The sequence below is a fragment of the Hyaena hyaena genome, unplaced genomic scaffold (genome assembly GCF_003009895.1).
Source record: "Hyaena hyaena isolate Hyena2069 unplaced genomic scaffold, ASM300989v1 scaffold_15, whole genome shotgun sequence".
Lineage (NCBI taxonomy): Eukaryota > Metazoa > Chordata > Mammalia > Carnivora > Hyaenidae > Hyaena > Hyaena hyaena.
This window is the reverse complement of record NW_024080647.1, coordinates 3,336,241-3,349,393: the sequence shown is the minus strand read 5'-3', so window position 1 is coordinate 3,349,393 and position 13,153 is coordinate 3,336,241. Positions and strand designations below refer to the sequence as shown.

The window sequence follows — 13,153 nt, the reverse complement described above, 5'->3', positions numbered from 1 at the left end:
TAATTATAAGAAAGTAATTAAGAGAGACATCTACGATGATGATAATTGTAATTAGAAAGTGTCTGGCAATTTCTTATCATGCAGTCAAATGCTACAGCCTCCTGAGCCGGGAGGCAGCAGCAATGGCAGCAAACTTTCCATCAACTTCCTCCAGTGTCGAGAAGGCTTATTGGCAGCAGTTTGAGGAAGGGGGATTATTTCTCTCTTCCCTTGACATCACATTTTCTCAAGGTCGTCCTTTGCTCCTGAGAGATCTGCCCCACCATCTAATCCATCAGTGAAGGATTACAGAAAACCCCCGTTTGCCACCCAGGCCAATTTTGTAAGCTTGGGAAATTAGCAGCTACCATCGACCCTGTCAGTTTCTTAGACGGGATCTAGATGAAGTGCTTCTTTTCTGACAAGCAATGAGAGAGACCTTCTCTCTGCCTGGAACTGGCCTGGGCTGGGGGAGCAGGTGGGCCCCAACGGTGAGTTCTGAGGAGCAACCATTGACCTCTAAATACCCACTCTATTGCCACGTCCACTGCTTGGCCTGAATGACCACTGAGACCACTGCCAGGTTAGACAACAAAGTCCATTTTAGGGTTGGTGGGAGGTCCCTCTGGCCCTCCCAAACACAGATGCTGACCCTGAAGCCATTGCCCTGGCTTTGCCCAGGGCCCCAGAGGAGTCATTTCAGATGCCCCACAGATCAGTGGTCTGTAGTCAGCCTGTCCTCTACAAGCCTGGCTGTGGTGTGTCTGGGCCTGGTGCCCAAGTCCTTCTCATTTGCACAGGTGGCTTTCAGGGAGGATTCTAGTCTGTGAAGATGTCCACATGCCCTCACTTGGAGCTCCAAAGAGTGGCCGGGGCCCACCAGTTAATCCTGTTCTCACTAGGGGACTGGGCTGGCCCCCGGCCCCAGGGACCAGCCCCGCTTAGAGCCACAGCGAGCTGCTCACCCAGCTGCTAGCAAGACTTCAATGGCCACTCCTGCTGCCCTGGCCGTCCCTGCTCCACTAGCCTTTCTAAATTCAAATGGGTCAATGTGCCCAGAACACACTGGACACCAGATGTCCATCCCCAGGCTCCCCCTCAGAGGCCAGCACCCAGCCCAGCCAGCTCCAAGCCCTGCCCTTAGCTTCTGCTTCTCCCCCAGAGGCTGAGTCCCCAGCATGGTCCACTGCTGGGCCCCTCAGCCTTCTCGAAGACCCTCCTGTCAGCTTGTCAGATTAGCTCAAGACACCTCTAGCTGCTTTCTAACTGCACAGAGCAACACCTTGACCCTGGGAGGCTCTGCTGGTGTGTGTGTGTGGGGGGGCAGATAGTGAACAATGAACCTCCCAAGTATCAGGGCTGGAAGAGACCTCTGAGAAAATCATGTCCAACCCCTTCATTTTAGGCATGGAGGAACTGAGGCCCGAGTGCCTGTGACTGCATGGATAGCGTGTGGTCTCTTGACCAGAAAGGACGAACTTGGGGATGAGCCTGCTGAAGGTAAAGGGAGGGGAGAGGTGGCCAAGACCCTGACCTTCACCTCTCACCCAGCTGGATGTCTCTCTCTGCCCAGATAGCTCGGGAGCTGGGGGAGCTAGCACAGGGGGACAGCACAGGGTGCTGTGGTCGACCCTGAGGAGGGTGACAGCTGAAGGCAGAGGCCAGAGAAGCTGCTTCCAACACAGGACACACTGAGCCCTCCTGCAGGGAGGTGCTGGGTGGTGGGAAAGGGGGGCGGGGGGGGGGGCTCAGGGCAGCTCAAGGGTGGAAGGAGGAAGACTAAGTGCCCTGCTAACCCTTGCCTTCTCTCCCTGGAGACCTGAGCATAGGCCTACCTCCAGCCCCCTAGCTGGGGCCTCTGGGCAAGTCTGGCACCTCCCCCTAGCTCAGCCCTGTATCCAGCACCAGCTCCCAGTGACCCCATGCACAGAGAAGAGCCACCCCCACAAACCCTGGGCCCGACTCCCGGTGTGGTTGCTGTCCCTGTGGTCCCTCCAGACCTCGTTATCCCCTACCCCTCCTCATCGCCCTGGTATTATGCCTGAGCTGTTTGCTTGTCAAAACCTCAATCCATCCATATTTCATAGGTGTCATTTAGACAGTGTTGCTTGAAGCATGAAACATTGATAGCAAATATCTGAGGTTCAGACAGCCATATTTGGCAATTGGACCACTGTGTGCTTATGTGCCTGGCGGGGAGGGGCTAGGATGTGGGTGCTGGGAGGAGAGGCTCTTGAGGAGAATGGAGGGGAGACACGTGCTCCTCCCTGGGGCGGGGGTACCTGACTCCTACCCTAGATGCCGTTGTGGCGCAGTGGTGGGCAGCCCCTCTACAGAGGCCTGGGGTTTACACAGCAGCCACCCCCCTAGAGTATACAGGTGCCCTAAGTTCTTTTGACCCCAGTCCCTCATGCCAGCCTCTGTCTAGCCCCTAGGAGGGGCTGAGTTAGGCTTCTGCCACACTGGCTTCCCTCCTCTGGCCCCTGTAACTCTAAACCAGGGCACTTTGTTGAGCCTGTCTTTCCATTGCTCCATCCATGCCCTACTGTTGGGGACAGGGAATCAGAGGCTCGCTCTGATACAGCCCCACAGTATGACTGAGGGCCAGCCATTTCCGCCCCCCCCACCCCACTGAGAAATCCAAACCTCTGTTCTCTCAGCTTCCCACCACCTACCATCCTGCCTCAGTCCTGCTTCTAACATCTGGGGACTGGAGGCATTTTTAGGGAGAAGCAGCACAGCACAGTGGTTAAGAGCAAAGACTGCACCAGAAAGCCAGGTCTGGACCCAGGGATGCCACTTGGGAGCTCTAGACCTCGGGCAAGTTAATACCATCTCTGTGTCAGTCACCATCTGTTCAGTGGGGGGACGGGGACAGGATGGGCTCAGGTTGTGTATGATGATTATATGAGTTGACAAAGCACCCACAGTGGTGCCTGGGTTATAGTAAGTACTGTAGGAGTCTTGCTATTGTTATTTAGCAAGGTGTCCTCAGGTCCAAGGCTGGGGCCTCCAGACACAAGCTGTCTCCCTCACTCTCACCCTTCGCTGAGACACATGGGGAGGGCTGTAGGGATCTGGTGACAGTCCCTGATCAGGATGGTGTGCTGGAGGCAACCCTGTCCTGCCCCTGATGGAGAGGCCAGGATGGTAGATAATGTGATGACCTAAGTTTAAATTCCCTGTCAATTATAACACAGGACAATAAGCACATTAGCTAACGCTGCATGCCCCAGTTTCTTCATCTGTAAAATGGGGACGATAATAGTACCTAACTCATACTCAACTTTGCGGTTGGCAAAGATCGAATGAAATACATGGGAAGTGCTAAGTGAGGCTAGCGCCTAGCACACAGAAAGCACTCAGTGAGCATGAGCTGCCCTTATGATTTCACACACCCGCACACATGCATGCATCTGACATGTGGTCTGCACTTGATGTCTAACACAACTAACAGCTGCTACCACATATCCCTGCTTCCTGTCCACTAGCATTTTCTGAACACCCACAATGTGCCAGGCCTTGGGACTTGCAACACATGCTACCTCAACTCTGTCATAAGCCATCCCAGCACACCTCGAGGGAGACAGCAATATCAGCACCTGCCTCTCCTTTGTGAATCTCTGGCCCTTGGGGGTGGGGGGGGGGGGAGGCAGAGGCCACTTCCTATTCAGCCTTTTTAAGCTCTCATGCTGCCTGCAAAAAAGCAGGTGGCTCAGTGTTTGTGGGTCCCAAGGAGAGAGCCACCTGCCCCGGGAGAGCACCCCTGAGCTTCAGAGCTTAGTCATAGAGAAGTCACCAGGTCTCTAGGCCCTGCCCCCTCGGCTCTGGCTGTTTCTGGCCATGGGGGACCAGGGTGACTGGGGGTCTTAAGCCCTGGTGATGTGGGGTTGCAGGAAAGCCCAGCTCCAGGAGTGAGAAGATCTGGGTTACGACTATCTGCATCTATCTCAATGATATCAAACATCTCACTTTCCTCTCCAGGTCCTGCAGTTTTACCTATAAATCAAGACAAGACCAGATGAGGTCTATAAAGTCCCATTAATCACCATGAGTTATCATCCTGCCCACGCCCTCCAGGAAATGCCTGGACCACTGTCACTACCCTGGTCCCACTTCCTGGCCTTCAAGCCCCATCCCCTTTCTATGGCCCTTACTCTTAACATCACAGGGAGCCTGTTTTCTGTCCTCCATTCCTTTGGAAATGGCACTGGATTAGGGGGCAGGAGACTGGAGTGGAGTTCAGGCTCTGTACTCCTGCCATGACTCTAGGCAGGTGGCTTCCTCTCTCCGGTCAGTAAAACAGGCACATTGCAACACACCACTCTTAAAGTTCCTTCTACTGCTGACAGCCTTCAATGCTTCTAGGGCCATTATGGATCCACCATGTCACCTCGCAGCAGTTGGAAGCTCAAAACACTTGCACTGGGCTCACTGGGGTCACCAAGGCCAGGCATAACCTCCACCACCCGGCTCTACGAAGCAGCCAGGGAGGCTTCAGACACTCAGTGTGCACATCTATGGAAGGTTTCCCACCAGAACACCCCTATCCACACAAGGTTCCCTCCCACTAGCCCAGTCCACAGAGGCCTCTTCTTCCTCTGAATCCCATGATATTGGGGGGGGGGGGCGGGCAGTAAGGCAGTTGGTGGTACATAGTACACTTGGCCTCCTGCCACTTCTCCCTTAGCTTGGGTTCATTTGGTCTTCCCAACTAGACTGTGAGCTACTTGAGATTAAATCCAGAGTCTTAAATATCCCTAGACCTCCTGTTGGGCCATACTTTACAGATACTCTGTGTGTGGCTGGTGGGGACTCTTCCGAGCACCTGTCCTTTTCGAGGAAGGGACATTAACAAGCCAAGAGAAAAAGATCAGGATGTAGAGGGTGTAGACATGTGATCTGTGAAGGTCCTGTGAAGGTTGGGACTTGTAGGGAGGGTGGAGGTGGCGCAGTGCTGTCTGGCCTGGAGGAGAAAGTACTAGGCAGGTCACACTCCACTGGGCAGGCTGCAATGCTGCTAAAGAGAAGTGGGAGCCCTTCTATCTGGGACAGAAGAGGGATCCAGGGGCACATGTGACAAGGGGGCAGATTTCAGCCTAACCCAAGGCAAGACTTTCTAACACCTGAATGGGTTCAGCAGTTCAAAGGGTTGTTTCTACAGGTAGGGAACAACCTGTCATTAGGGACAATGGAGCAGAGCACAGAGGACCTTACAGAAGGGAGGGGTCCGCAGGCAAACTGGCCCTGGAGTCAAATCCCACTGGTTGCCTATTTCTGTGAATAAAGGTCTATTGGAACACAGCCATGCCCATTCACATACATATCACCCTGGCTGATTTTGAGCTACAGGGACAGAGTAGAGCCGTTGCCACAGAGATGGATGGTCAGTAAAACCTGAAATACTTACTCTCTGGTACTTTATGAGGGGAGGGGGCCTTTCTCTAGAAGGTTCCTGGTCTGGTGGGAAATCAGACAATAGGACTTTAAAGGTCCCTTCTCCCTTTCTATTCTTCTATAATCATTTACTCACATGTATGATCACATGGTACAACAAAGCCCAAAATGTACTTAGGAAACACTCAATGATGCCACGCCTCCTTTTTAAAGTAGTACTCTAGGTCCGCTCAAAGGAACAAGGGCCAGTCAAGCTGGGAAGCATAACCTTCAGCAGCCACAAATGCTCAGCTAGCATTCTTTTGTAGCTTTTTCTTTCCTCCCTGGGCTAGGGACAAGAACTATGGAAGATTTAGTTACCCCTCATGTTGTCACTGATGGTCTTGCTCAGGTAGACACTAGTAACTGTGCTCAGTGAGAAACAGTCAAGTGACGAGTCCTTTCTCTCCACCAGGCACTGAATTTCCATTGCTCCCTTCCATCCTTGAGGCAGGTATAATTACTACTCCATTTATAGTTGGGAATCTAGACCACAGGAAGGGCTAAATAATTTGTGCCAATTCCTATAGCTACGGTGTGAGATGGGTATTTCTCAACCTTGTTTTCATGATCAACGGCTCCCCTCCAGAAATCATTTTAGACATTTTGTCCTTAATCACTCTCCCCAACATGAAATTTTCACACCACAGATATACGTGTAATACATACACAGATATACAGTGCATTTGTGCTTTCTGCGTAAACAGAGTAAGAACCAGTTTTTATCCTGAGAACACACATTCTCCATCTGCCCCTCCAGAGCACTCTCTGCCCTTCTGTGCCCCTCTCTGTGTCCCGAGAAGTAGCCCTTCATGGACTTCCTTGCCCACTGGCTTCTGGATGGGTTTGGCCAATGGGAAATACCAGCAGGAGATGGGAGGGTAATGGGTTATCAGTAGTCATGGGCCTCTCCTCTACAGCTCAAGGTCTTGGGGTGGGGTGGGGTTCTTTCAGCCCAACCATGGAGTGGCTCTCCTTGGTTGCTAGCCCTAAATGCTCTACCATTTCTTATTGGTTTCTTTATCCCTCCCCATGCCCTTATAAATACGGGTCCCTCCTCCCATCTGAAAGTAGAGTGTTTCTATGAAACCTTTTGTAAGCCAAAACAGCATAAAGCAATTACCTTAATTTGTACGAAAAAAGGTGCCCCCCCAAAAAAAACCTCTTATGCTTTTCAGATACCTTATGACACATCTTGCTAACAGAAACACAAAATTAAACTGAGATAAAACATAGATGCTCTGACACAATTCAATGCTACACAGGCTTGATGCTGGGATGCTAAACGTAGTCCTTGGGGCAAGGAGCCTGGAGGTGCCTCTCTTGTGGCTCAGGGTGCTTGCTCGCTTTATAACCACTTGCTGCCAAGCAAATGAGGAGCGCCATTTTCACCTTCACCTTTTGCTTTTCACTTCATAAAAATCCCCTGTGGATTTCTTTGTGCTCGCAAAAACAGGGAGTAACGTCAAAGTCTTTTGTAAAAGCAAAATGGTGCAACACAAACTTTTGATAGGTGGGGAATACCTGTAATCATTTTCTAAAATTCTCCTTGGTGAACATGCCATCTGTTTCTTGCCAGACCCTCAATGATCCAGTGGCCAGGCCAAGGTTTGAGCCCCTACCTATGTGATGCTAACAGGCCTGCTCCTCCTCGCCTGCCCCACTATCACCTGGACCACAGGTGACATAAGTAAGCTCCAAACGCAGATCAATCACTGATTTAGTCCACTTTCTCCTCTGGGTCTCAGTTTCTCTGAAATGAAGGGGTGGAAGGACAAGATCCAAGTGTTCCGTCCAGCTTTGGGAGTCTAGGACTCCACCGCACTAGTGATTGCCTTTTTGGCTTACTTTGATTTATACCAAGCTTGACAAGGCTCCATTCCACACAGAGCTTGCACAGGAACACATGTATTCTGAGATCCAGATAAAGGCGGGAACATCAGTCCTGGGGCAGGGGATGAGCCCGTATAAGCAGCCAGGACCCAGCACAGGCATCTTGGCATCAAGCAAAGGGGTCGAGGCAGACGTGGAGTCTCCTCTGTAAACAAACTGCTAAGACAACACTGGCCCTTCCCTGGCCAAGGCGCCCAGTCTGTGGTCCCTCGTTCATGGTGAGCCCTCTGAATCAATTCTTACTCTTATTAGCATTCCACCCAAGACAACCCATAAGTCCCTGAGGCGCTCATGGTAATATATTTTGCCTGGTGGTTTTCAAATGGTCTTACTAGTTAATGGAACTATAAAAATTACTTACATGAAAAGGTCAAGATAAATAAAGACAACTTCCATGTTCCCTGGCCAACTAGGCTGATACCTAGCTAGGACAAAAGAGGGCTAGGAAGCCAGGGAAAGGAAGTGGTAGCCTCCCAGAATTCTGCAGCATATGGCTTCTGATACTTCCCCCAAACATAGTGTCCCTGGTGCCCCCAGGCACATTGATCTGTCCTCCATTAACATTCTTGGCAGAACCACAGGTCAGGCTGTCATTTGATTCTGCTTAGAAATAAAATGACCTAAAAAGTGGGCCCAAGTGCCAATTCTAAAGTGACACACTTAGCATGAGTGATTCTGCCACACTCAAGGTCATGTGGCATGTGGCAGGGGACGGGGGGCGGGGGAGGGTTGTACAGGTGCCTACGTCAAGGAGTCCACCAAAGGGAGTTCCAAAACAATTCATCATTCATTTAAAGCTACCCGCTCTGAGTCCCCTGGATGGCCAGGAAGAGTCCAAACAGCTGGTCCTTCCTCTAAGCACACCTAGAATTGGCTTTGAATTGCTGTGGTCACATCTGGCTCCAAAATATAAAGTCAATTAAAAAAAAAAAAAAGAAAGAAAGAAAAAGCATTTCACCTGCAGAGCTAATCCTGGGAGCGAAGAGCTCTTCTTGTCTGGAGTCTATAGGCTTGCTGGTCCTCCTTCTTCCCATTGTTGGGGGGCAGAGGGCACTGGGAAAGCTCACACAGGACTCAAACAGGTAACCAGGGGTTTGCTGCCCCCACCCAATCTGCCAAGCTGGCGATGGCCACTCATCTTAATTTGGCGGCGTCTTTGCTGAGTTTTATTCTTTGGCAATCTAATATTACCTAAAAGCCTAGGTCCCTGTTCTGCCACTTATCAGCTACATGTCCATGAGCAACATGTCTTGTTCTCAGTTTTCCCATCTATGAAATGGCTATGGACTTAGTTGCTGCAAAGAATAAATGAGTTAAGGGGCACCTGGCTGGCTCAGTTGGTTGAGCGTCCAACTCTTGATTTCAGCTTAGGTCATGATCTCTTGGTTGTGAGATCGAGCAAGCCCCTTGTGGGGCCCTGTGCTGATAGAGCAGAGCCTGCATGGGATTCTCTCTCCGCCTCTCTCTCTCTGCCCCTCCTCCACCTGTAATTGCTCTCTTGCTCTCTCAAGATAAATAAATTTAAAAAAAAGAATTAATGAGCTAATTCATGCAAAGCACCTAGAACCAGAGGTTAGTTGTAATTATTGCTGGTTGTTTCTTATTTTTAGGCTGTTGTTATTAATATTCCTCTTCCCACAGCTGGCCAGGGGAGCTGGGAGGCCATAGCCCTAGAGCATTCTTAGGTTCACTCCCAGCTCAAAGAATGATAGAAGGGCCTGAGTTAGACCTGAAGAGGGTTCCTCATTCGCCGAGGCAGTGAGAACATAGCACTGGGAACACTGGAAGTGTGGGCACTGGGGACAGGCAAGGAGGACCCAAGCTCCAGGGTCAGCTCACCGATGATTTTAATTTTAATTTCAGGGGAGAGAAGTCTGGCTGCCATGCCCTTTGTCTCCTGGAGGACTGTTTGCTGGGCCCCCTGGGCAAGGATTATGGAGATGAGTCCAAAAGGCGGAAATGGCCAGGCCTTGCCTTGCCCAAGGGGCTCCCAGGCAGTGAACACCCTCTTGCCTGCTCTTGACCCTTTCCCTCAAGGAGCTCCTTTGGCTCTTAGGAGCTAGGGTGTCCCCTCAGGGAGCTGTACACAGAGGGGCCCGCACTCAAATTCCCACAGGAGCCAAAATCCGGAGGAGAGTAAAGAATGGACTTGGGAGCCAGGCTGTCTGGATTCAAGTCCTGGGTCTGCCACTTCCTAGTTGTGACCTCAGGCAAGTTACTTTACCTTCTCTGGCCCTCAGTTCTCTCATCTTTAAAATGGGGGCAAAAAGAAATAAGAAGTAAATAAAATGGGGACGATGATCCTCTACCTTATAATTTGGTTGCAAACTCGAATCATCAATACAAGGCAACTGCTTAGAACACTGCCTGGCACATGAGAACCTATTATTTTTTTCAAGGTCATCTCTTGCACTTGCCTCCTCTGAGCAATCACTTACTCTGGAAGCATTTAGTAAGCACCTGCTCTATGCTGGATCCTGTGCTGGGTAGACCATAAGCAAGTAAGCCGCAGTCCCCACTTTCACAGCATGATACTGGAACCAGCACCTGAGTGTCAGGGCAAGCAAACAGGTGGGTGGCTGGGTAGGCAGGTGGGAGCATTACAAGGTCTCCGGTGCTGAAATCACAGCCAGTTCAGGGTGCGGGATGGGTGCCAACAGATGGGAGACAATTCTGTATGTTGACAGGGGAAGGGCTTTATAGAGAAGGTGAGGTTTGACCTGACCTTCATGCATAATACCTTGACTGAGTACTTGCTGTGTGCCAGATACTGTATCTGCCTTCCCCACTCCTACCGACTATGGGGATTTTGCCTCTTAGGGTTTTCTGCTAAAAGAAAACTTCCTTTACCTTCCTTCTCCCTGTCTCTCACCTCCCAGCCTTAACACTCCCTCCTGCCCTCTCCTCTTTGGTAATTGGAACATCTTCTGGTTTTGAATGAGCCTCTCCACCCTGGGCCATCTTAAAGCCTGGAACCCATCTGAAACCCAGCTCTCCAGCTCTCTTACCACTTCTGCTTACCCTTCACGTTAACTTGGATGCCACTTCTTGCAGGAAGCTCTCCCTGACTACACTGCCCACTCCAGGCTGGGTTGGTTCTCTCCCTGCTCCTACAGCATCTGGTGTGCCTCCAGAAGGCACAGAACTGACTACTCCGTGCCACTTGTCTATCTCCTCTAAGTTCCACAGAGGCAAAGAATGGCCCTCTGTGGTTCTTTCTGTCCCCTCACCTCACATGGTGCCTGGCCCACAGCATGTGCTCACTAATGAAATGTTGAATGAATAGGTATCTGAATCCACAAAGGATCGCTCCCCTTTCCCTTCTTCCTGAGCCCTACTTGTCTCTAACGTGGGCCACACCAATCTGGCTGGGGTTGAATATATAACTCAGCTAAGACACCAGGGCAATCCCAAGTCCCCAATCATCTCATGGTGGCATAGTGAAATGCTCTTTAGAAGGATTCCAGTGACTCTCCAGCTAATAGACAAGAACTGTTCAGCAAAATTCAATGAGAAGGATTTCAGTCTGGTGTTTAGGCTTCCCCCTTCTAGCCTGGAGCCCTGGGGGGCATCAATCATTAAATCTCAGTATCAGATGGCAGACTCTCCTGGGAACCTCTCTTGTATCTCTACCAATCACCCTGAGATATTAGCCTGCCTCTCATGGTTCGTCTTAACATGGCTTAGCTGCGGTTTTTTTCCTTTTAAATTTTTTAAACATTTTTATTCCTATTTTGAGAGACAGAGAGAGACAGGGTGTGAGCAGCGATGGGACAGAGAGAGAGGGAAACACACAATCCAAAGCAGGCTCCAGGCTCCGAGCTGTCAGCAAAGAGCCCGGCACAGGGCCCGAACCCACAAACCACGAGATCATGACCTGAGCCAAAGTCAGATGTTCAACCAACTGAGCCACCCAGGGCCCCTGGCTTAACTGCTAATAACGGTTTATCAATTAAACTTGCCAGCTCATCAGGATGTCCTTAGCAGGTTTCCACGTGGAGCAATCCTGTCCAAACACTGAGCCTGACAAAAGCCCCAGTTGTGGCTGCCATTTCCCTTAATCCAGCCTGCGGCCCCACAGCTGCTGGTGGGCGCTCCCAGAGCTCTCGGCCCTCCGCACTTTGTAAAGGATTTTCCCGGCCCAGCTGTTCAAACCACCAATGTTGCATTCCTACACGGAGCAACAGCTTTTCAACTCGGTAATGATAGAGTGGAGCATACGGCCTGAGTCAGCAACCCCCAGCGCACAACCCAAGAAATCTTTTTCTGGGTCTTTTTCCCCCCATTTGACAGATGCCAGGCTTTCTCTAGAAAGACACATTCCAACTGATTGATTTTTTTTCTTTGGGAATGTGATCCTCATCACCTATGAGGAAAGCAAAACATGAAGCTTGTCGAGTATTTTTTTTAATGTTCTGATTTAAAATCCGGTCTCCTGGTTCTGTCTTGCACCTTGCTGTTCCTGAAGGAGCTAGCCTCTTCTCGTGGCCTCCCGTGACAGAGTCCCAAAGGAGGGGGGGCTGGAGGATGGGCAGATGGATGGCAGAGGGGCCCCAGACAGACGCATGTAATTAAGCACATGGCTTCCGGTCAGACAGACTTAGGTTCAAGTCCTGATTCTCCTACATAACTAGCTGTGTGATCTTGGGTCAAGTAAAATGACCTGATATCACAAAGCCTTGGGTTCTTCATCTGTGCAACGGGGCCAACAGCATTGCCTAAATTAAGGGTGTTGCAGGGGGCTTGCTGAAATAATTGAGTGGTTGCCAAAGTGGACTTCTAGCAAGCACCCATAAACCCCAGCTCTTACTGCCATGATTGGTTTTAGCGGAGGCACCCCACATGTGACACTTGAACATGCTGAACTCGGGGACTCCAGCAGACAAAGTCTCAGAAGGGGCCAGGGAATTAGAGTCCCCACTTTTACCTCCTCATCCAGAGTTTGGAGCCTCTCTCCTATATCCCATGCCAAACTCCTGCTGAGATGCCTCTACCAACAGGGAATGCAGTCACTCTGCCCCAAACTCATTCAACTGCATCCACAGCCTCAAGTGAGAAAGGCTCTCTCCAATCTCTGGGCCTTTGCACATGCTGGATTTCTTCCTGAAGCCACTCTTCCCCCTCTTGCTTGCCTGGCTAATACATCTCTCAGATTTCACCCTCCATAGTGCCTACTTTAGGAAGCCAACCCTAGCCACCCTTGATTGATGACATGCTTCTGATATGTGCTCCCCTAGCACTTGCCCTCCCCCATCAAAGAATAGGTCCCATGTCGCTGTTTCACTTATTTACTGTCCTCAGCCCTGGACCAGGAGCCTCTGAAAGCAAGTCCTCAGGGCCCAGCACAGTGGCAGTATGGAGCAGAAGCTAACAAAACATCTGCTGAACCTACGAATGAATGAATCAATGAAACCCCTTCCATGTATGAACAGCTCTGATCACTAGAGAGCTTTTTGTCTCACTGGGCTGAAATCCCCCTCCTCGGAGCTTGCCTGACTGCTACCTTGCCCTTCTCTGTCCCCCAACCTATGTTTCCTCCAGGTTCCCTATAACAAGCCTTCAGGGGGCTCTTCTCTATTGGAATAGAAGCAGATCGGAAACAGAGTAACAGAACCCCACAGAGCAGAGTGTCCGGCACCAAAAGTGTGTCCTTCTTTCTGTCAAAGTTAGTCTTTTGTCCTGGGTACTGTAGCCAGGCTGCCACCACTGACCAGCACAATGAAGCCACCCAAAGCATCCAGGAACCGGCACTGCCCGCAGCGAGCAGCTGGTGGTCCTGCTACTTTCAAATCTCATCTCTATTGAGAAGCTAAATCAGGAGCTACTTAGCACCACTGATTTAGGG

The 13,153-nt window shown here is 50.7% G+C and overlaps 1 protein-coding gene across 1 annotated transcript in view; it reads right to left on the bottom strand.

Moving 5' to 3' along the window:
• Positions 1-13,153, bottom strand: part of MEGF11 (multiple EGF like domains 11) — a 355,188-nt gene that overhangs the window by 181,674 nt on the left and 160,361 nt on the right. The window lies entirely within an intron of this gene.